The sequence below is a fragment of the Marmota monax genome, unplaced genomic scaffold (assembly GCF_021218885.2).
Source record: "Marmota monax isolate L192 unplaced genomic scaffold, Marmota_monax_Labrador192_F-V1.1 WCK01_AAM20220418_F8-fsc00265, whole genome shotgun sequence".
NCBI lineage: Eukaryota > Metazoa > Chordata > Mammalia > Rodentia > Sciuridae > Marmota > Marmota monax.
In genome coordinates this window covers 1,039,667-1,060,535 of record NW_026694808.1, presented here as the reverse complement: position 1 = coordinate 1,060,535, position 20,869 = coordinate 1,039,667, and the positions used below count along the sequence as shown (strand labels likewise).

Genomic DNA, 20,869 nt, shown 5'->3' with positions numbered 1-20,869 from the left:
CCTCAAAATAATAAAATCACTTGCAAATTATCTTTCTGTGCATCTGACTGTGAACGAATGACATACACCTGCTCCCACTGCAAAGGGCCCACAGTGTTAAAACAGAGGTTTCAGAGACCAGAAGGCAGCCTGGGCCAGTGCTTCAGGGACCCTGGAGGGGAATCAAGGAACTGAAGTAAGGAGAACACCTGTGTGGGGTGCAGGTGAAAGTGAGTCTTCTGTTCTCTTATAAGTCAATGGAAAAGAGGTCTAAAAGCCAGTGACTGCTGAGTCCCTCAGCAGACTCTTGAAAGTCTCTCCATGCCCAAGCCACTTAAGTCTAGTTCCAGATTTGCCTTCAACTCCAAGTAAAATTTTTAATTCAGGTGCTCATATCCTGCCCCTCAGTTTCTCCTATCATATTCCAAAAAAGCATTTCAGATAGAAACATAGTTATCCAGGCAAGGAACACCCAGGGGTAAAAGTAAGGTGTCATTAGCAGTTTTAGTTTAAGAAGTGAGAGAGGCATTTCTAAGAACTTTGAGAATCCACATTGAAGTAAAAGTGTGTTTCACCAACCTCAGACTCCATTTCTGGCAACTGGAACCTAAATTATAAGTTCTTTATCATCAAGAATACCATAAGACATGAACTACGTAAAACACTGCTCATATGAAAAAAAGATATGCACCCATTAAGTGTAAACTAGCAGAAGATTCTTCACTTCATGGATTCTTGTCTAAAACTTCACTGGCACATATATGAGGCATAGGTGTCAGGAATATTTTTAAAGTTTTTTTTTGGCTCATGCTCATCACTAACATACAAATCTCTGTGAAGGAAGTACCATATTTTGCTCAAAAACCATATCCTTCTGTTTCCAGAAAAAAATAAAAAAGGATATAAACCAAGTGGCAGATTCTATTTGGGCCTCCTTGGCAGGGAAATAAAGAGGAAAGAAGCTGGGAAATATATTCCCTTCCTCATAGTGGGATAGAGGATGGATTCCTTAATAACACATATGTACTACTAAATTCTGCCTGGAAACAAAGAATGATACAAACAAGCCATGACTTACAGTTTTCAAAATCCAGTAAATTATATTTATGGTCATGCATTTGTCAAGATAAATAGCTAATGGTAATCCAATAAGCAGATAAAGGTAATAAAATTCAGTGATGTAGGGCAGAAGTCAGACTTACTGATGGGGACAACCTTTCACATCTGTGATCCTTAAGGACCTCATCAAATGTCTTAGGACAGGGATGATGGTCATATCAGGAGCAGGGGGTGGGCATTGAGTGGGGAAGAAAGATCACTTTTCTTTGTAGCCTTTCAATCATGATAGAGCACTCACTGTTTTCTAGTTTTATGATAGGCAAAGAGTCGATTTTATAAGAAGAAATATGCAGCAATATAGAGAAGATAAATATCTCTGCCTCTAGGAGATTTGGGGAAAGAAAAACTAGGGCAACAACCAGCATTCTGAAGGGGAATACTGTACCTAGGAAGCAGAATAAGCACTAAACATGTTTTCAGAGTCTAGACGAAAATAGAAATCCTAGCAATTGTCAAACTCCTAAAATTTGCAGGGGACTGATTCTAACAGACTCCTTTACATCTACATCTGTTATGTTGTGACTGAGTATGTGGGAATAGATGCAGCTCCAAACTCCCTTTCCAAGTGATCTATTCTCCCAGTGGTCTCTGAAACCTTTCTCCGCTGGAATTTTATGGCCATAGCAAGATGTGGGAAATAGGTCTCAATAGTCCAGTCTTTTAGTCACTAAAAACATAAATGGTCCTGATGTAGGTAATGAAAAATGTTCCATCAAGTCTGATCTCTGGATTTATGTTGGCCCTGTTGTAAGGAACAAATGTATTTATGCCTTCATATTGGGCCTGGAGCTGAAACATACAGTTCCTTTGGGGAAAGTTTTCCTGTGCATATCTGACATGAAGAGGCTGGTGTTAAAGTAAGCCAAGGCAGGACTAATCACAGTCCCTGCTTGAGCCCTTGGCCATAGAAGCAGAGGGCTGAAAACTGCAGAGTCCTATTGACCCAACTCACATAGCTCAAATTAAAGGAAGCCATATGGTAGAGACACTTCTATAAAGGTCATCCAAAGCAACCAATGAAATTCTCTAGCTTCTTAATTTTCTCTTGCATAAATAAAATTATTTTTTTAAGAAAAATCTTTAAAAATGCAGTATAGAGCTTATTATTTTGGAAGATTTATTATAGTTGTCAAAGACCATTCAGGACAAGTAGAACACACTTTGCATTTGCTATCAAATTGACCTGGCTTCAAAGTCCTGCTCAGGCACTAGGATCTTGCACAAGTTGTTTAAATTCTTTGATCTTCAGATTCTTCATCTGTGGAAAAAAAAAAAAAAAAAGGACATGATGCTAGAATAGTGAACGGTGGTCATATGATTAGAAATCATGTGTGGCAAACATTTGCACCAGAACACACTGTACTCATTTAACAGAAGCTATGAATAGCTCAAATGTAACTGGACTGTAAATATTGAAATGGATGACAATTATTCTGTGCCTGAAGTTTTCCTGAAATGTTATTTAAGGCTCAATTTGCTTCACTTAATCATAAGTAATACCTTATAAATATCTAGTACCAGAGTTCACAGTGTTTTTGTGTTTTCTATCTCACATAATTCTCACAACTGCAGAAAGTTTTATTTTATTACTATTTTTATTTTATAAATGAACATATTGAGATTTAGAGAGCTGAGTAAATTACTCACAATCAGAAAGTTAGTAAGCTGGCCAATATGGGTGTCAACAGAACCATATTGATCACTTCATTTATTATAGAACACTGTTGAAGTTCATGCACATACTCATTCTTTCATTAAATAAACTCTTTACTCCTATGGTCCTGAGCTAGCGGTAAGAAAAAAGGCACAGACCCTGGCTTCAAGGACCTGATACTTCTGCAGGGAACACAGGTATTAAACAACTGTGCTGGAAAATGAACAACTAAAATTTGAGCAGAAGATCTGAACAGACACCTTACCAAAAAAGATAGTTGACAAGTATGCATATGAAAATATGCTTTGCAAAATATATTATTAGATAATTGAAAATTAAAATAAGATACCAGTAAGGCATGAAGGTACAACTTAGTGAGATCCTATCTTGAAATAAAAAATCAGAGGGCCTGGGAAGGAAGGTCATGGTAAAGTACCTCTGGGTTAAATCCTTAGTACCAGAATAATAAATAAAATGAAATACCATATATTAAAATGTTAAATGGCCAAAATCCAGAACACAAACACTTCAAATGGTGGTAAGGATGTGAATCAACAAAAACTCTCATATATTTCTGGAATGTAAAATAGTATAGCTACATTATAAGACAGTTGGTAATTTCTTTAAAAACAAAATATACTCTCCCTATCCAATCTAGCAGTCATGCTCCTTGATATATACTGGAAGATATTGAATGCTTATGGATGTTTATAGCAGCTTTATTCATAACTTGCCAAACCAAGATGTACTTCAGTAGGCCACAAGATAAATATACTATGGTAACTCCAGAAAATGGAATATTATTTAGTACAGAAAAGAAGCCAATATGCAAAAGCTACATACCATATGATTCCAACTCTATGACATTCTAGGAAAGGTAAAACTATCAAAATGGTGAAAAGATAAGTGATTCACAGGGGTGAAGGGTGCGGAAATGATAGATACCTAGCACAGAACTATTCTGTGAAACCATACTGTAAGATACTATGATCGTAGATATGTATCATTTCTCAAACCCATGGAGGGTACAACACCAAGAGTGAAACCTAATGTATGCTCTGGATTTTAAGTACAATGCGCTGATATAGTTCCATCAACTGTAGAAAACATGCTACCATTTTGGAGAATTCTGTGTGTAGTGGGGGGCAGGGGAGTATATAGGAATTCCATGTGCCTTCTGTTCAATTGTGGTGTGAACCTAAATCTGTTCTCAAAATAAAATATTTTAAAAAGCAAAGCTATGCTGATGGAGTTAATGTGAAGGGGATCAGGCAGGGAACTTGTCAGTCTAGTGTGGCTTTGGAGGGTCAGAGATGCAGGTCATAGTAAGTGACCTTTGGGCTGACATCTGAAGCATGAATAGGGCAATATTAGTTGTACTAGATGCCATAATGTGATGAACTGACATAATCATAAGGACAAAATGACCCTGCTAAGGACATAAATGAAATCCACTTCAAGCTGTCAGCATACCTGGTGAATACTACTTGTAATGATCAGTCCGTTTCTGTGAAGTGTGCCTTGTAGCTGGAAAAAGGAAACATGGGAAAGAGTCAAATAATGTCACGGTAACAGAAACACAAAGAACCGATGTTAAAGGTTTCCAGTAAGTAAGAACAGCCAGGATTCTGTAGTAGCCCTTCATGGGAGTTGACATATGTTGTTCATTTGTTGATTTTAGGTTTGAAGAAAAGCAGGATAATTGGAAATACTTCTATGTTCAGGGAAAATATTGAGTGGAAGAGCTCTTAGCGTTTCTTAAATAGCGATCCATTACTTTTCAACATTTAGTACAAATCTGTTTTGTCAATTTAAAGAACAGACAAGAGAGTTGAACAATATCTAGATTCAATAATTTCAAAGCTGTGGAAGATCAAAGACAGGCCTTCCTTCAGCAAGGAGGAAGGAACTCTTCCATCAAGGAAATGACATCTGTTGAAGCTTGGGAAGAAGTAAGGGAAAAGTAAAATCAGAGCACAGAATTATGGAATAGTAATAGTAGAAAATATTTAGTAGGTGATTGCAACTGTACTGCCTATCTCAGAGAAGAAAGCAAGGGAAAGAAAAATAAATACAGTTACCTACATAATATAGTGGTTCAAAGCAAGGATATTGATACCAAACAGACTTGGATTTAAGCCCCACTTCTAATATGGATTAGCTTTAAGCCTTTAGGCCAGTTTCTGAATATCTTTACAGTCCAGTATTTTCATCTGCAAAATGGAAGCATTATACTAACATTTTACACCAAGTTATCATCACAACATCTACCATATACTAGCCATGTGATCAATATTAGTTGTCTTCATTTTAAATGGACTGAGAAGCCCACTCAGCATACCCCTTTTACTGTGCAGAAATCCTCTTCATCTTTAATTCCTGTTGGAAAAATGCTAGAGGAGAGTTAGATTCTCTTGGTGAGTTGCCAGAGAGTTAGCAGTACAAAGACAAATTCAGTCAAGTGGTGATTTCTAAAGCAATAACCACAGTTGAGGTGCTGACTCTGAGAAGCTCCAGTTCGGTCTCCAGTGTTCCAAGGAACTTGTAAGGCTTAGACGTGCTGATACCTTCATTCCTCTGCTTATTATCACTTTACTTCAGGGTGGGTGGACTGAGCCATGGGAAAACTCAGAAGAGCTGGCAGCACACTTGCCCTGCTCACCTTGTTTTGTGAGCTCCTCTCAGTTGTCATCCAGTTCCTTTTTAGAACACTCAAGCCACAGCTGTGTACTGTAGTCACTGCAATATCTGAAGACACTCTACCCTGTATTCTTTGTATATATATTTTTTTAATTAATTTATTTTAGTTTTTCGGCGGACACAACATCTTTTGTTTGTATGTGGTGCTGAGGATCGAACCCGGGCCGCACGCATGCCAGGCGAGCACGCTACCGCTTGAGCCACATCCCCAGCCCTACCCTGTATTCTTGAAGAATGAATCATCACCAATTACTCGCTGTGTTTCTTCAGCCACACTACACGAGCTATCTTAACTTCCAGTCTCTCATCTTGACAAATGGAGCTCAGGATACTGTCTACATCAGATTCCAAGCAGGAATCAGACAGCCCACTCAAGCTGGGTGATGGAGGGATTTAAATAAAATGGTTAGTTACAAATGTGGGCAAGATTTGGGGAACCAAAATGGATTGGTAGCGTAGTCCCTGAACTCACAGTGGAGAGCCATGAACAGTCTTAGGCGTGAAGGGCTGGAGGAGGTGACGGTCACCACAACCCAGAGAGGGTTGCTATGCAGAAACTAAGCAGGAATAGATCAGAGTGTCAATGAAGTAACTTTTGCTGTTGTCTAATTTCTTATTGATACTAAATGATTAGGAAGCATTTGAACAGGTGATCCTGTTGATGCAGTTCATATAGGTGAGCATCAGTGGAAAGGGTGAGCTTCATCATTCACATTTACACATGCACATCAGGCTCACTCTTTATGTCAGGTTTTCTACTTTTTGTGCTTTTGATGTTTAAATTCAGGCTTACGTGTTTATTCACTTCCTTCGGGCCATTTTTAACAACCAAACTTTAGCCTGTTCTTCCCAAACTTTACTCAGTCCATCAAATAAAGTCTGCACCAAACTAGTTGTTAATTTCTAATTATTTTGCCTGCTTTCAGGGATATGCTTAACAGCATCAAATTTTGATGATTACCAAAAAGGGATAAATATCCTTCTATAAAAAAAGGGAAGATTCAAGAGCCATAGCTTCCAAAAGAATTTGCTTACGACACACAATGGCAAATTTCCAGAAAGCTCTAAGAGCTTTATCTTTGTAGGTAGGCATTTCTTCGTTTATAGACAGGCTTTTGTTAGCCAGCACAACAGTAAACCTCTGCTCTCTGGTCAACCAATTTCATTAAATTATTTTTAAAGACAACCAATAAACGGTGCCAATCATTCTACTTAACTATGTAGCTAACCATCTATTATTAATCAGAGCACATACTTCTGGAATACTAAATGGGGTCTCAAAGATCTGAGCTTGATAAGCCCTATAATGCAATAACTGCTGTGCCTGGTCTCATGTGATAAATGAAATGATTGATCAGAACCGCACAGAAAAGGTTGGCATTCTCTCTGTGCTCTCCCACACCTTTTCTCTCCTCCCCTGTGGTTTAGCACTACTAATTTGCTAAACTGAGACATATTTTTTATTCAAGAAATAAACAAATCAATCTTTGCTTTTAAAATGCTCCTTTACATAAGATTAAGCCTTCCTTACTTGCAAAAATTCAGGTCATCTTTACACTTATATTCAGATGTGATTGGAAGAGTGTCTCTGGGGCCATGAGATATTTTGGTCAAAAGTATACTTCAAGATGCAGGTGAGAAGGCAGAGTTCTAATCTCCCATTTAACTAAATCTCTGAACAAGATGAGACATTTTACAAGGTAAAGAAACAATAACAAATATGTTTGATCTTAGAGCACCCTAATGGAAGAAACTGGCTTGTCATTTTTTTTCTGCGTTATAGTAAACTACAAATAGCACAGCTTTATTAGCATAATCTCTTGTTCCTTTGGTGTAAATGCCTCAATGTGCTTTATCAACATTTGCCTTCTAATCCCAGCAAGATCCTGAGGAAGTTGGCAGGCTGCCCATTTGTGTCATGTCAGGTACTTCACAGAAAACCGCACATTTTAGTTGCTATTTCAGATCAAAGAAAGGGAATTCTCACCTCTCCCCAAACAGTGGGTATCAGTGTACCATTACTGGGGTATTAGTATTGATCTTGTATGGTATTTGGGACTGCTGTCACTTGGATGTGGTTTGTCCCCCAAGGTTTCATATGCTGAACATATGGTCCCCATTGTGTGAGTGTTGGGAGGTGTCGTGGAATCTTTAAGAAGTGAGATCTAATGGGAAGGCCACTGAGCTTGTGGCACTGGGGAGGAATTAAAATAGTTCTGTCTTGGGACCCTGGTTAGTTCTAGAGAGATGGTTGTTATAAAAGAGCAAACCCGGGCTGGGATGTGGCTCAAGCGGTAGTGCGCTCGCCTGGCATGCGTGCGGCCCGGGTTCAATCCTCAGCACCACATACAAACAAAGATGTTGTGTCCGCCGAGAACTAAATAAAGTAAATTTTAAAAAAATAAAAAAATAAATAAAAGAGCAAACCCAACCCCTGAACCCCTTTCTGGCTTCTTGTTTCACCATGTGATTTCTCATTCATTCACACACTTCCAACACTGGGATGGATGGCATCCACCATGATGTCCTCACCAGCACTGAGCTGACATGGGTAACATGCCCTTCAATTCCACAACTGTGAGCTAAATAAGCCTATTTTCTTCTCGAAGTACTCAGTCTCAGTATTTTGTCCTTCCAGAGTTATGAGAATTCCAACAGGTCCATAGCTTCATCAAAACTTTATATTTTCTGTCATTTTTCACTTAGCCCTCCTGTGTATGTGTGTGTGTTTGTCTGATTGTTTAGTGTTTACCATATATTTTTAAATCAATGTATATTTTACATACAATACCACCTATTTAAAATATACAATTTGATGAGCTTGAAGAGAGATCTACACGCAAAACCACTGCCACACTAACACACAGAAGAGTCCCACATCCCAAAAGTTTCCTCCTGCCCTTCTTCATTTTCTGGGAGACACTCTGGAAGACAAAAGGGCTTCCCTTCCTGATTCTCACTCACTAGTCTCCATCAGGGCATGTTTTTGAAATTCCAGTCTATGAATGGGCTCTGCAGTTTCTCCCATGGAAGGCTCAGTAGGGCATAACTTCCCCAGCTCTTGATGACAGCAGTGTTGGCAGGAGATCCAGACAGCAAAGTATTAACCATATTAATTTTAACTGATTTAAACTTACATGTAAATATTCACATATGGCTACTGGCTACATACTGTGCAACAAAAGCTTAGCTTTTACTAAAAATTTCTTTAAGCTGGGCATCTGTAATCCCAGCTGAGGCAGGAGAATCGCAAATTAAAAACCACCCTTAGCAATTTAGTGAGGCCCTAAGCAACTTAGTGAGACCCTGTCTCAAAACAAAAAATAAAAAATAAAAAGGTCTGGGGATGTGGTTTAATGGTTCAATCTCCCTATGCCAAATAAATAAATAAATAAATGATTTCTTTCAGGTTTGCTGCATGCTAGATTCATGTGGATATTTCCCCTGTCATTCAAATGAATTTAATGTTCTATAAGTTTATTGGGGACAGATTCTTTACTTATTTAGGATTTTTCTTTTCCTGTTTTTATTTTAATCAAGTAAGAAATAACAAACTCTGCCTCCAAATAATCTGTGGGCCACCCCTCTCCCTGTCATATTTTAGTACTAATGCATGAGTAATGGAAAAGGATTTTTTCTGAGCCTTGTGTTTAGGCTCCAAGTCTTGGGAGTCAAACAGACTGGATTAATTTCCTCTGTGGATCCTCCCATTCATGGTGTTACTACCAGAAAACTTTTTGCTCTCTCCAATTTCTCATTTTCAAATCTTCCTCCTCAGTAAGACTGAGAATTTCATGAGCATCTGACACATACTAGACCTTCACTAAATGAGAGACATTGCCCTTTCTTCCTTGATCTGTTGAACAGTGCTAATAAATGCCTATGTTTCACAAAGTTTTATTGTCGTACAAATATTTTGGGATGCACAGAGATTTACAAAATGGCAAAATGTTGTTTATTGAGTTAAAATGAGTAGAAGAAACAGCAACTTCCATAAACCATGGCCTCTGAAATAAAAATACATGTCCTCAAGCTTTACCTTGAGGAATGCTAAGAGCCATCAGCAGAATGTCTGCTCAGTTGCCTGGAAGAGAAATAGCAACCACAGAGAGATACATAGTCTTGGATGAGACCCCTAGTAGACACATTCCTTTCACTCTTACGGCCCAATATTTGCATGAGGCCCAGAACAGAGGCTTTGCTTCCTCAGATCTCATGGCAAATTCCCTCCTAAGGGAGCAGATGGGGTGTACATTAGGGAGAAGAGGTCTGAGAGCCACTCTAAAGTTTTTCCCCTGTGCAATGAGTCCTAATCAGGAGAAGGAAGTTCCTGGTACATCCCAAGGAAAGGATAGGGGGAAGAGAAAGAACATGGCAGGTGGGGGCACTTGCCAGGTGTTGGTAAAGAGCTTTGTTAATGATATTGCTTAGTGCCATTTATCAACTGCTCAACAGGACCCAGGTCAGAAACTGTTAAACCATTTAATCTTCCCAATAAATGTATCACTGTTCTTATATTGTAGACATTAGATCTAAGGCTTAGAAAGGAAAATAACCTACCTGAAGTCACATGTCTAGATCAGATTTGTACCCAGGACACCAATTTATGTCCTTGAGTACTATATCCTATTACCTTTACTTTCATACACTTTCCTACATAATTACAGAAGCTCCATAAGGAAAAACGTCACTTCCTCTCTTGAGAGATAAAAATTTCTAGATTCACAGAATTGGAATTCTGGAAGTAGAACCAGGATTTGCATCAGATTTTATTTTTTAAATTTTCCATGTGCAAGATATCTTAAACATTTTTCTGCTACTATAACACAATATTGATATGGGGTAATTATAATGAACAGAAACATATTTAGCTCTTGGTTGAGAAAACTAGAAAGTCCAAAAGCATAGCACCAGCACCTGGTGAGGGCCTTTGTGCTGTGTCTTCTCATGGAAGAGGGCAGAGGGGCAAGAAAGAGTCAGCAAGACAGCAAGAAAGGGTCAGACTCACTTTTATGACAAGCCCACTCACACAGTAACTAATTCATTCCCACAAAAGCAACATTAATGCATTCATAAAGACCTAATCACTTAACAGATCCCCCCTCCCAACACTGTGGCACTGGAGAGGAGCTTTCCAACATAAAAGTTTTGAAGGATACATTCAAACCATAGCAAAGGACTCTTTCCATCATATTACATAGTCATACAAAGATAAAAATGATAACATTATTGAGAAAGCACCTACTATATATCAGGCACCATTTTATGATTTTAAATTTAATACCTCATTTTATCCTCATTAAAAAAATAAAAAAATATTTGCAATATCATCCTCATTTTCAGACAATGATAATGAAGTACAGAATTGTTAAGTATTTTCTAAGTTTACTTAGTAAATAAGCAGAGAAGTTGGGATTTGAACCTGGGCGGTGTGACTCCAGACCCACTTTTCAATGAACACATTCAAGGCAACTCCTATGTCCGGACATCTCATCCACAGGTGAACAGCCTTTGAGACTACTCTAATACCCAGGATCATAAGCAACCAGGAATTTTGAACTCTTGTGGGTGGCTGTCTGAGATCAGACATAGGGGATGTCCATGGTGGTAAATGTAAATGAGCATCTGAAGAAAGACGTTGAACAAAAGGACAATTCCAGGTGACAGAGCTGTGTGAAGAGCAGGAAGTTAGTTCACCAGAAAAGATTGTCATGGTTCTTTATGGTCCACAAAATTGCTTTGCTTTAATTCTAACATACAACAAAATTGGCCTTGCTCAATCCACAGTGGAAATCACCCAAGTCTAGAATTGACATGAGAAGTTGATTTATTTTCATTGTTTGTTACAGCAATTCAGTGCAATTTATTTAGGACCACTGTCTCTCACTCAGAGGGAAACTCATAATGCAAACACATTAATCTTGGGAGACAGTATCTTGGATACCGGCAGTTTGGATAATTAGATTGTTACTCTCAGCATGCACGGTCTGTTCATAAGCAACAAAGAAGCTTATCAGATTCTAATAACCCTTAGTGCATATTATATGAACTACTGCACACAAAGACATTCACAATTTGCAAAGAAAATTCCATAACCCAGTCTCCTTATTGCTATGTGGAAGTCCAATATGTATTTTCCTTTCATAACCAAAAGGCCATTTCTCTCATCAGCAGCCTGACTAGAACATTTTTATTGATTTTATAAAAACTCTTCATTAAGGAAAATCTGAAATTAAATATCAGGAACAGTGTGACCTTGAAGTCTTTAGGGCTTGATCCAAAGTCAAGATCCATCAAATAAATTGCATAAATTTCTATTGTTTAGCTTAAGTTAAACCCTTGAGACATTTAGTGACTTTTAAAGAAAAGTGTCCTTCATCCAGATCTGAGTTTGGAGACATCCAGTGCCTCAGATAAGGATAGTTCAGAAGATAAAGAGGACTTGGTCCAAATCTACAAGCTTAAATCATCACCTACTTCGATGTGATGAATCCCATGGGATTGGTAACTCTCCTCATACATCCCCTGGTGAACCTCAAGGTGTAGCTCTGTCTTTGACATTGTCAGTAGAGTACATGTTCAGATAAAGGTGCTTATAGAAAGTTACTAGGCCAGATGGTCAAGCTCTAGTGGGTATAAAAATCACCAGAAATCCCTGTACAGCAACGGCAACTCAAATATCCTGGGAATGATATCACCTTCTTTGGCACATCTTCCCCCAACCTAGACTCTACATTGTTGAACTCCAGTTAACAGCTGATTTCTTGGCTATGACCAAGACTTTTAGCTTTTTTTGAGTTACCTCACTCTCTAGGTAGCCTGAAACCATTGCCTTTACCACCATGGACATCCCTTATATTTGACCTCCCAACAGTGCAAAATTCCCTGTTGCTTTGACCAGTCATTAGTTTTACCCAAAACTCACTGTACCATGGAGTCATCCAGGAACCAGGGATGTCTAGGAAATTCCATTGAGCCAGAAAGCCAAGTGGGCAAGACTCCAGGCCTCTACCTGGCTTCCGTCAGAAGTTGTAGCTAAATTGCATTAGGTTGGATTTGGACAAAAGATAGTACAATGAAATACTTGGCAACGGTGATTTGAGATCCTTTTCAGCCCCAGCTGCCTTTCCTTGTTTGCATCCACGGGAAAATTACCGTAGTCATCCCTCCCCTCTCCTCATTGTTAAGTAGGCTCATTGATCTCCCCATAGTCTCTATAACCCACCTTACATTTCTCAGCCTTTGTAATTCAGTTCAAGCCATTTCCTAACTCAGAAGCTCTGTCACTGCCAAAATAATCTCTGAGAGGGAAACCCTTTCAGCACAATACACATACATCCCACCCTGAGTATATAGCATACATATGGTAACCACTTATTCTTGGTCCAAAGTTGACCAGGACTTTAATCAATTCTATGAGCCTGCATTCCCTAACCTTTAAGAATGTTGTGATAATATTTTACTCACAAGTTTGTTGTAAGAAAGGAGATAATGTATGTCCATGCCCTATAAGCCCTTTGCTTTGTAGATATTTTAACCTATTAGTGCCTCTTCCTTGTGTCCAGCTATTTTCCCTCTTGACTTTGATCTGACATAGGGAAAGGACTAAATTTCAGTAAGAGTTTAATAGTTACAGCCATTATTTAGTGAGTATTATGCACAGGGTACAGGATATATAGAATTTCACATTTCCTATCTTATTTAATTCTCACAAGAAATCCATGAAATAGGTCCCATTGATTAGCTCCATTTGGAAACTAGGGCACAGAAAGGTTATATAAATTACCCAAGATTACACAGGTAATAAAGTTGTAATTCATCCCCAGGTTAGATGGCTCCAGAACACAAGCATGTATCTAAACATATTGCCTTTAGTGTTTATTAAATATTTGTTGTATGTTCAAGCTTCAGCTCAAAGTGTCATTTCCTTTCTAAGATTTTTCCATCTGACAATGGTTTCTCCTTCCTCTGGATGCCTACTTGCACTGACAAGTGTTTCTCATTAAGTGGCTAGTTGCTTTCACATTTGAATGCAGTGAGGGCCTTCCCCCCAGCTCACCACTGCATTATCAGCTCCTGGCCTGGCACATAGCAACTGTTAAGTAAATAATTATCAACTGGATAATGATGGACATGACTGCTATTTATTATAGAATCTACAAGTCTGAATTGTCATGATGAAAACCATAGCATTTATTCACTCATTCTTTTATTTAACCACTCTAGTGCCTAAAATAGTTCAGACTATCCAGGAAAAGTGGTGAATATTTATTTGGGCAAAATATTTTGATTGCTAGATGCCTTTTGTAACATATCTGTCTGAGATTTTTTTCTGTATTTTAATGACTTGCAGCTATTTTACAACATAATAAGTTTGGGGAAACTGATAACAATATGAATGATTCTTGTTCATAGAAATTCAAGTGAATTATGTCTTCTGAAATGCAGTTGATTATTAACCTGAGGATAGACCAGGTTTACGTTATTTGAAAGTTCATTTCATCATCCCTTATTACCCACATGTTTCTCATATTTGAATTCTTTGAACTTCTTGTAACACTAACTAGTCCTTTCATTAATTAATGAGCCAAATAAAGTCTCTGATATGTTTCATTTTATATTAATATGAGATTCATGATTTTACCCTTTGAAAAAGTATAATTTTATAGATATAAAGTGCTCAGAGTGAAACATGTCTACCCAAGGTCCAAAGTCAGCATGTGAATCTCTCCACACACCAATTCAAATTCTATACTTTAGATACAAATTTCCAGAGTATCTTTTCACTTTGGAGATTTCTCTTTTTAATTAAGATATTATTCGTGTACTATAAAATTCACCATTTTAAAGCATATAATTCAGTGAATTTTAGAATATTCATTCACAAGGTTGTGCAGTCACAACCACTATTCATGTCCAGAACATTATTACCCCTGAAAATAAATGCCACACCCATTAGCAGTCATTCCCTTGCAACTACTTGCAACCAGTTTTTACTTTCTATGTATTTGCCTCTTCTGGATATTTCATTTTAATGGAATCATACAATATGCAGCATTTTGCTTTCAAATTCCATTCATGTCATAGTGTATATCCACACTTCATCTTATGGCTGATGATATTTTGTTTTATGGCTATACCATATTTGTTCATCTATTCATCTATGGCCTTTACATTATTTTCATTTTGGAACTACTATGAATACTGTTGTTATGAACATACATATACAAGGTTTTTTTTTTGGGGGGGGGAACATATGCTTTCAATTGCCTTGTGTATATACCTGGGAATGAAATTTCTGGGTCATATGGTTTAACTTTTAAGGAGCTGCCAGATATTTTTCAAAGTAGCTTTCCAACCAATGAGGGATGTAGGAGGATTCCAAATTCTCCAAATCCTCATGGAAGAGATTTCTTCTTGCAAAAAAGGGAAAAGAAAATATCTAAGAAAGCAAAACTCTGAAGAGCTTTTTGTTTTTTTTCACTATGTCATATGTCTCATAGGTCACTGGAAAAGTGTTGTCCTGCATCAAAGACGCTGAACTGTGCTGGTTATTTCTTAAGGAGCACCCTGATCCCTGCATTCTGCAGCCCTACATGCAACAACAACATCCAGATATTAGAACTTTTGCTTTTCTTCACTGATCTTGCAGACGGGCTCATGGGAGGGGGTTGGGGTGATTTCATACATACACAAAGTCCAACTTTTATATCCAAGCCTGGCTCATTGGGAGCTCAGAGATTTGGCAACACTCCTGTCCTTCATGCCATCATCTCCCTGCAGCCAACCTGATTGGCTTCTGATATCCTCCTTTGAAGCTTTGGGAGTCTGAAATCTACATTTCTCTAAAATGATATAGCTCCCTAAGCCAGAACATAGCTCAAGTCCAGGCCAGGTACTGAGAATATATGAGTATTACTGAATATGAAACTCTCCAACCTACACCCAGATCTTTCTGTAGGCAACTTGCCAATGGTTGTGTCCCAGCTGACAAGAATAAGTGTGGGAAGTGAAGGGAGAGAAATGTACTGTAAGCTGGTCAGAATTTTTGTGAGCCCAGAGATTTTACGTTCTGGCTTCCTCTTCCAAGACTTAAGCAGTGAGTGACATGAGTAATGAAGCACTTCAGGCTTCCCACACCCACCTTGTGGATCTTTCCAGTTCAGAACGTGTTTGAGCCAGCCTTGCGGGGATAGTAAGGGGGCTAGATGCTTGAAGGCTGGGCTTTGGTATGGTTTCACACCAAGCCTCTCAACTCTGCCTTTTAAAATTTCATCACTCTCAACCAGCTGTTATTTCACTGCCTGTGGTTTTCTGTCTAACAGCCTATAAGAAGATTAATAGTCCTACAGCTAATGGGATCACGATTTTAACACAAGATTGCAGCCAGTTCCAAGTAGGCACTGACATAATTTTCTTGCAGGCTGAGGGGTCCAGAGGATCCTGGAAAACCGAAACTGGTGTCCTCAGAATGGGAGTTCTGTTTCTTTCTGAGATGATGCCAGCAAGGGTAGCCAATTGCCCTGCATAAATTCTCTTAGCACAACAATAATGAAGCACCAGTTCAGCAGATCAATTCAGCCTTTTGATTTTGTCTCTTTTGAGCTGAATAAATGAAATAATTTGTTCAGAGCAGTGCTTTTTGTGTCTAAAAAATAAAGAACAGGTGTCTGCACACTGGTCTTCTTAGCAGTTGGTATGGTCTAAATTTGTCCCCCAAAATTCATATTTTGAAACTTAATTGCCAAGATGTTAGTGTTAAAGGGCAGAGCCTTTAGGAGATGATTAAGTCATGAGGGTGTATCCTTATGGATGAGCTTTGGTATGGTTTCACACCAAGCCTCCTTTAATAGGGCCTGAGGGAGAAAGTTGGCCCTTTCCATCCCCTTTGCTCTTCTGTCTTCTGCCATGTGAAAAGACAGCAAAAAGACCTGCACCAGACTCTGAATGGCAGTAATGTCAGTGCCTTTGATCTTAAACGTCTCAGCCTCCAGAACTGTAAGAAATAAATTTCTGCTACTTAGCTAGTCTGTGATAGTTTAATAATTTGTTACAGCACCACAAATGGGCTTAGACATTCCTAAGTTATTATATGATTCAAACAGACAAGTTTCATTGCAGAAGAGTCCAAAGAACACATACAGTTCACTGTATATATATCCCCCCACTATCTCTGGGTGATGTAATTCTACAAACCAAGTGACTAACTTGTCCTATTCTTGAGTCCTGCCCTGACATTCCCTCCATTGAACATTGCTGTTAGTACTATGCATTTTTTTTGTGCATCTGGTAGCTGCCATTTGGAGCTATATTATGTATGTTCAGGAACCTTAGGTAATTTAGAAAGAAACAAAAGAAAGTAATTAATATTTATTGTATATATGCCTCTTTGTATTTTATCTCATTTAATTTTGAAAAATTGATATTATAATACCCACATTACAGATAAGAACCCTAGGCTCCATATACCTTGGACCATATGTCCAAAGTCATACATTTCATGACCAAGTTTCAACTCAAACTTCAATTTTGTGATTCCAAATATCAGACTCATACTACCAAACCATATGTGGGGATAAGATAAACACTACAGAAATTACCACTTAAGTATTTTTGTTTGCTTACACTGTAGCACAGTATCTTGCTATGTTAAACACTTGATGTTTGCATTGCTGATGAATGCTCTCTGACAGATATATGGACGTATCCCTTGGACCCCAGAAGCTATGCATAATATATCAGGTCATGTCAGGTCAATATGAGATCAGTACTATAAGATCATAAACAAAGACATAATTTTAAAGCCTAAACTAGCTTGTCATGAACACATCTTTCCATTTCCAACTAGATTCTAACCAAACATATTAGGTTACATTAAGCTCTGCATATATGGGGAAACCCATTTTCCACTAAACCAATTAACTGGGTCATCTTTCCCAATTATTGCTATAATCAAGCTAATGTGTTCTTAAGAAGACTGAAATAATTGTTTATGATCTGGTTACTTTGGTCAATGAATAATTGCATTGAGTGGCCATTAAAGAAAATGTAATCAATCCATGGCTATGCACTGAGTCAGTCCACAAATAGTCATTGTGGAAGAACACAGTTATATATGCTAGATTTAGGGCCAAAGGGAGTGTTCTGATATCATCTACTTCTATCTTGCATTAAGATCAACCCAAATGTTCCCTCTATCCAATTTTCTTTACACTTTCCAATATGCCCTATCCTTACTAGTGGTCTTTTTTTTCCTTTCCCCAAATGCCCTGTGCTCATCCCCAAAGTTGCACTTGCTAGTCACAGGTATATCCTGCTTATCCTTTGGGTCTACATTTGATTTTAATTTCCTGAGGAAAAACTTGCCTGAAACCCCTAGTATATGCTCCTATGGTATCATAATCAGCCCTTTGTACCAACTATCACAGATATAATTTATATTTAATGTCTAATTAATATCTTTTCCTCTACTTGTGCAAATACCATAGGGGCAATCATTTCAGGTTTCAGGGATTGCGTTTTTGTTTAATTCCTCATTGCTTCTCTTGAACCTACCAAGGTACACACACTATACTAGAACCTCAGTAAGTATTGGTAGATTGAAGTTGCCGAGGTTGACCTCAAACTTGCAATCCTCCAACCTCCTGAGTTGCTGGGTTTACGGGTGTGCACCATCAGGACTGCTTCTCACAAGAATAAGAAAAGGAGCCTCAACCTGTTTTTATTTATTTATTTATTTATTTATTTATTTTCTGAAAAGAAAACAAATTTGAAGGGCCTGATTTTTTTCTGGTAAAAGCTCAACTATAGACCAACCTTGACATAAATTTATAAGAATAGTTAAAAATCCATTGCTTTTTTCACCAGTCTTCCATTCTGGATATGATGATGCTTTAATAGATGTGCATTATATATTAGTGGAAGTGCAACCTGCTGAGCTTAGGATGATGAGTGGCCTCCAGGGCCTCTTCAGACTCCTAGTTAGTGGTACCTTATCCCCTCCCTCAGTAACTGACCCATCTTTGAAGAATCTGTGCTTCCAAAAGGGCTGCTTTATTTCTACTATGAATCCCACCTGCCACTGCCTCTGATTTTTCTTACCCCCTCTCCTTATGGTAACCCACAATCTAGAGAATGACCTTAGAATTTAGCTAAACCCCAAACACCCACTTGTATATAGCAGCACACTTCTTGGTATAAAATTAAAACAAGGGCAGAAAATGTAAAAAAAAAAAAAAAAAAAAAGAAGAAGAAGAATTTCAAGTCCATTAGGAGAAGCATTTTGGAAAGAAAGAAAATCCCTAGAGAATATTTATTTGAATGAAGTCTACCTTCTAACTAGAGACTTTTAATGGAAGGCTTGCTGCTACTTAAGAAACACTAACAGTGCAGCCCGGAGTCTTATAGCTGACCCCAGGGATGGGCAAATCTTGGGCAGATGGATTATACACTCCATGGTGCTCAGAGCAAATGTCTCTGAGGGCAGTCGCTTTTGGATCTCAGTTAGTTTTGTCTACAGTTGACAAGAACCACAAGTCACTTTTATGTAAAGAGATTTAAAAAGAAAAACTTGCGAGTGTTGAGAGATACACAACAAATCGATTGACCATCTTTATGTGCATCTTTCAGCTGTAGGCTATTGAGGCATGGCTGCAAAAGCCATTCTGTTGTTGGCCTAGACCCTAGAGTTTTGGATCTACGTGAAGGTCCTGTGTTTTCTGTGGATTTTTACCTCTTTAGCTCATAGTCGGTGTCTAAATTGGTTCTAAAATAAATTAGATAGTTTAGGGGAGCCCTAGCTCACCCTTCATTTGACCCCTACCTGTCAAATTGTCAGATTAAGCAAATAAAAATATGAGACACCCAGCTACATTTGAACCACTTTGAAGTGCTTATGCACTGTAGAGATGAAAGAAAAATACTGCATATGATATATTGTACTGAAATTTTCTTATTCTTTATATGAAATAGTAATATGAATAAAAATTAATATTTTCGTTAATTGTTTCCCTGATGATTTGGCTGTCCTGTCATTTATTTTGTTTTGTAGAATTTGCTTCTAAAATTTCTTGCAGTTACAGCCTATGTTCCTGTTACACTGTAACATAGTTTCCACAATGGTCACATTCAACTTACTTTCTTCTTTTATCCATTCAACACTCATGAATGAGAAGCCATTCTCAGCACTATCGTTATGAGCTGGCATATTGAACATGGACTGGCATGAAGTTAACAACTCTAAGAATTGCTCTTCAAATTTTATTTGTTGCAACACATAATGCCATCTTTCATGCCATAACATGCTTTTCCATTATTCAATATGACACTGAATCTCTTCATCAAATATTTTTTAAAGGTTGCATGATTGTCAATTTTTAACCCCCACTTAACTAGAGAGAATTTAGTTAATGTGTAAAATTATCAAATTCCTAAAAAGATAAAATTCACTTAAAAAGATAATTATGACAAGTCCTGTAATAATTATCCACTTTATTTTAAAATTTATTTTCCTATTATTGTTTGTCCTTTTAATTTGTCTCTCATTTCTTTCTCTAACACATTCAGTGTGTTTCTTTAAGCAATGGAGACTTCAATAATATTATGTGCTTGTCTCTCAATTTGCATAATCCCATTGCTAAAGACATATTGAAAACTAAGTGATAAGTAATGAGAAAAAAGCAGGCTTCCTTCAACAGATAATTTTAAAAAGTCAACAATAATTGGGGGGATCTTTTCTTCAGAACTGAAGTATGATTTCAGGGCTTCACATAAACTAAGGATTTTCTCAATTTCATTTGTTAAAGAAACCCAATGGGCTTTCAGATGTAAGAGACTTGAAGAAAACAAAATACCAATAAAATCACACACACACACACACACACACACACACACACACACATTCTTGAATTGCTCAGTTTAAACAATACAAATGACAAAGTAGAAGAATTTCATGATGACTACTTCTAGTGAAGTAGAAAGGACTTCAGAGGCTGTTTGAGTGGCATTATGTGGAATAGGGACAGATCAGCCTTTCATAGAATCACAAATGCTTCACCTCAGAATTTAATAAGTATTGTCTGTATCATTATTCAAATATTCACTAAAATCTGTATTTTATTATCTTCCCCAAAATTAGTAAAAATTTTTTCATGAGGTCTTAACTAGAATTTCTCTTAAAAAAATCAAAATTATGTTCCAACTCTCTCATCTGGAAGGAGTTTTATTCACAGTAGCCTTATAAACAAGCTTTTTATGATAACAAAGAAGAAAATACAATGCACAAGTGAAGAGAAACTTTTTTCCTGCATCGTGACTACTCACACCAATGGTGATGCCTTAAAAAGATTTTTGATAATCTCTGCAGTAATAAATGGAGCTGGTACGTTTTTTATTGCAGTAGATTTTATCTTGGCACTT

General features: G+C 37.7%; 1 long non-coding RNA gene across 2 annotated transcripts in view; it reads right to left on the bottom strand.

Moving 5' to 3' along the window:
- Window positions 1-2,213: 2,213 nt before the first annotated feature.
- Window positions 2,214-20,869, bottom strand: part of LOC124080063 (uncharacterized) — a 108,918-nt gene continuing 90,262 nt past the window's right edge. Inside the window, exons 3-5 of one of the 2 annotated variants that reach the window (XR_006847570.1) lie at window positions 5,094-5,131; window positions 4,226-4,279; window positions 2,214-2,356 (exon numbers count right to left, since the gene is read on the bottom strand). This is a non-coding gene — a long non-coding RNA (uncharacterized LOC124080063). The remainder of the gene's footprint in view (window positions 2,357-4,225; window positions 4,280-5,093; window positions 5,132-20,869) is intronic. The other variant, XR_009225070.1, reaches the window with a different exon arrangement.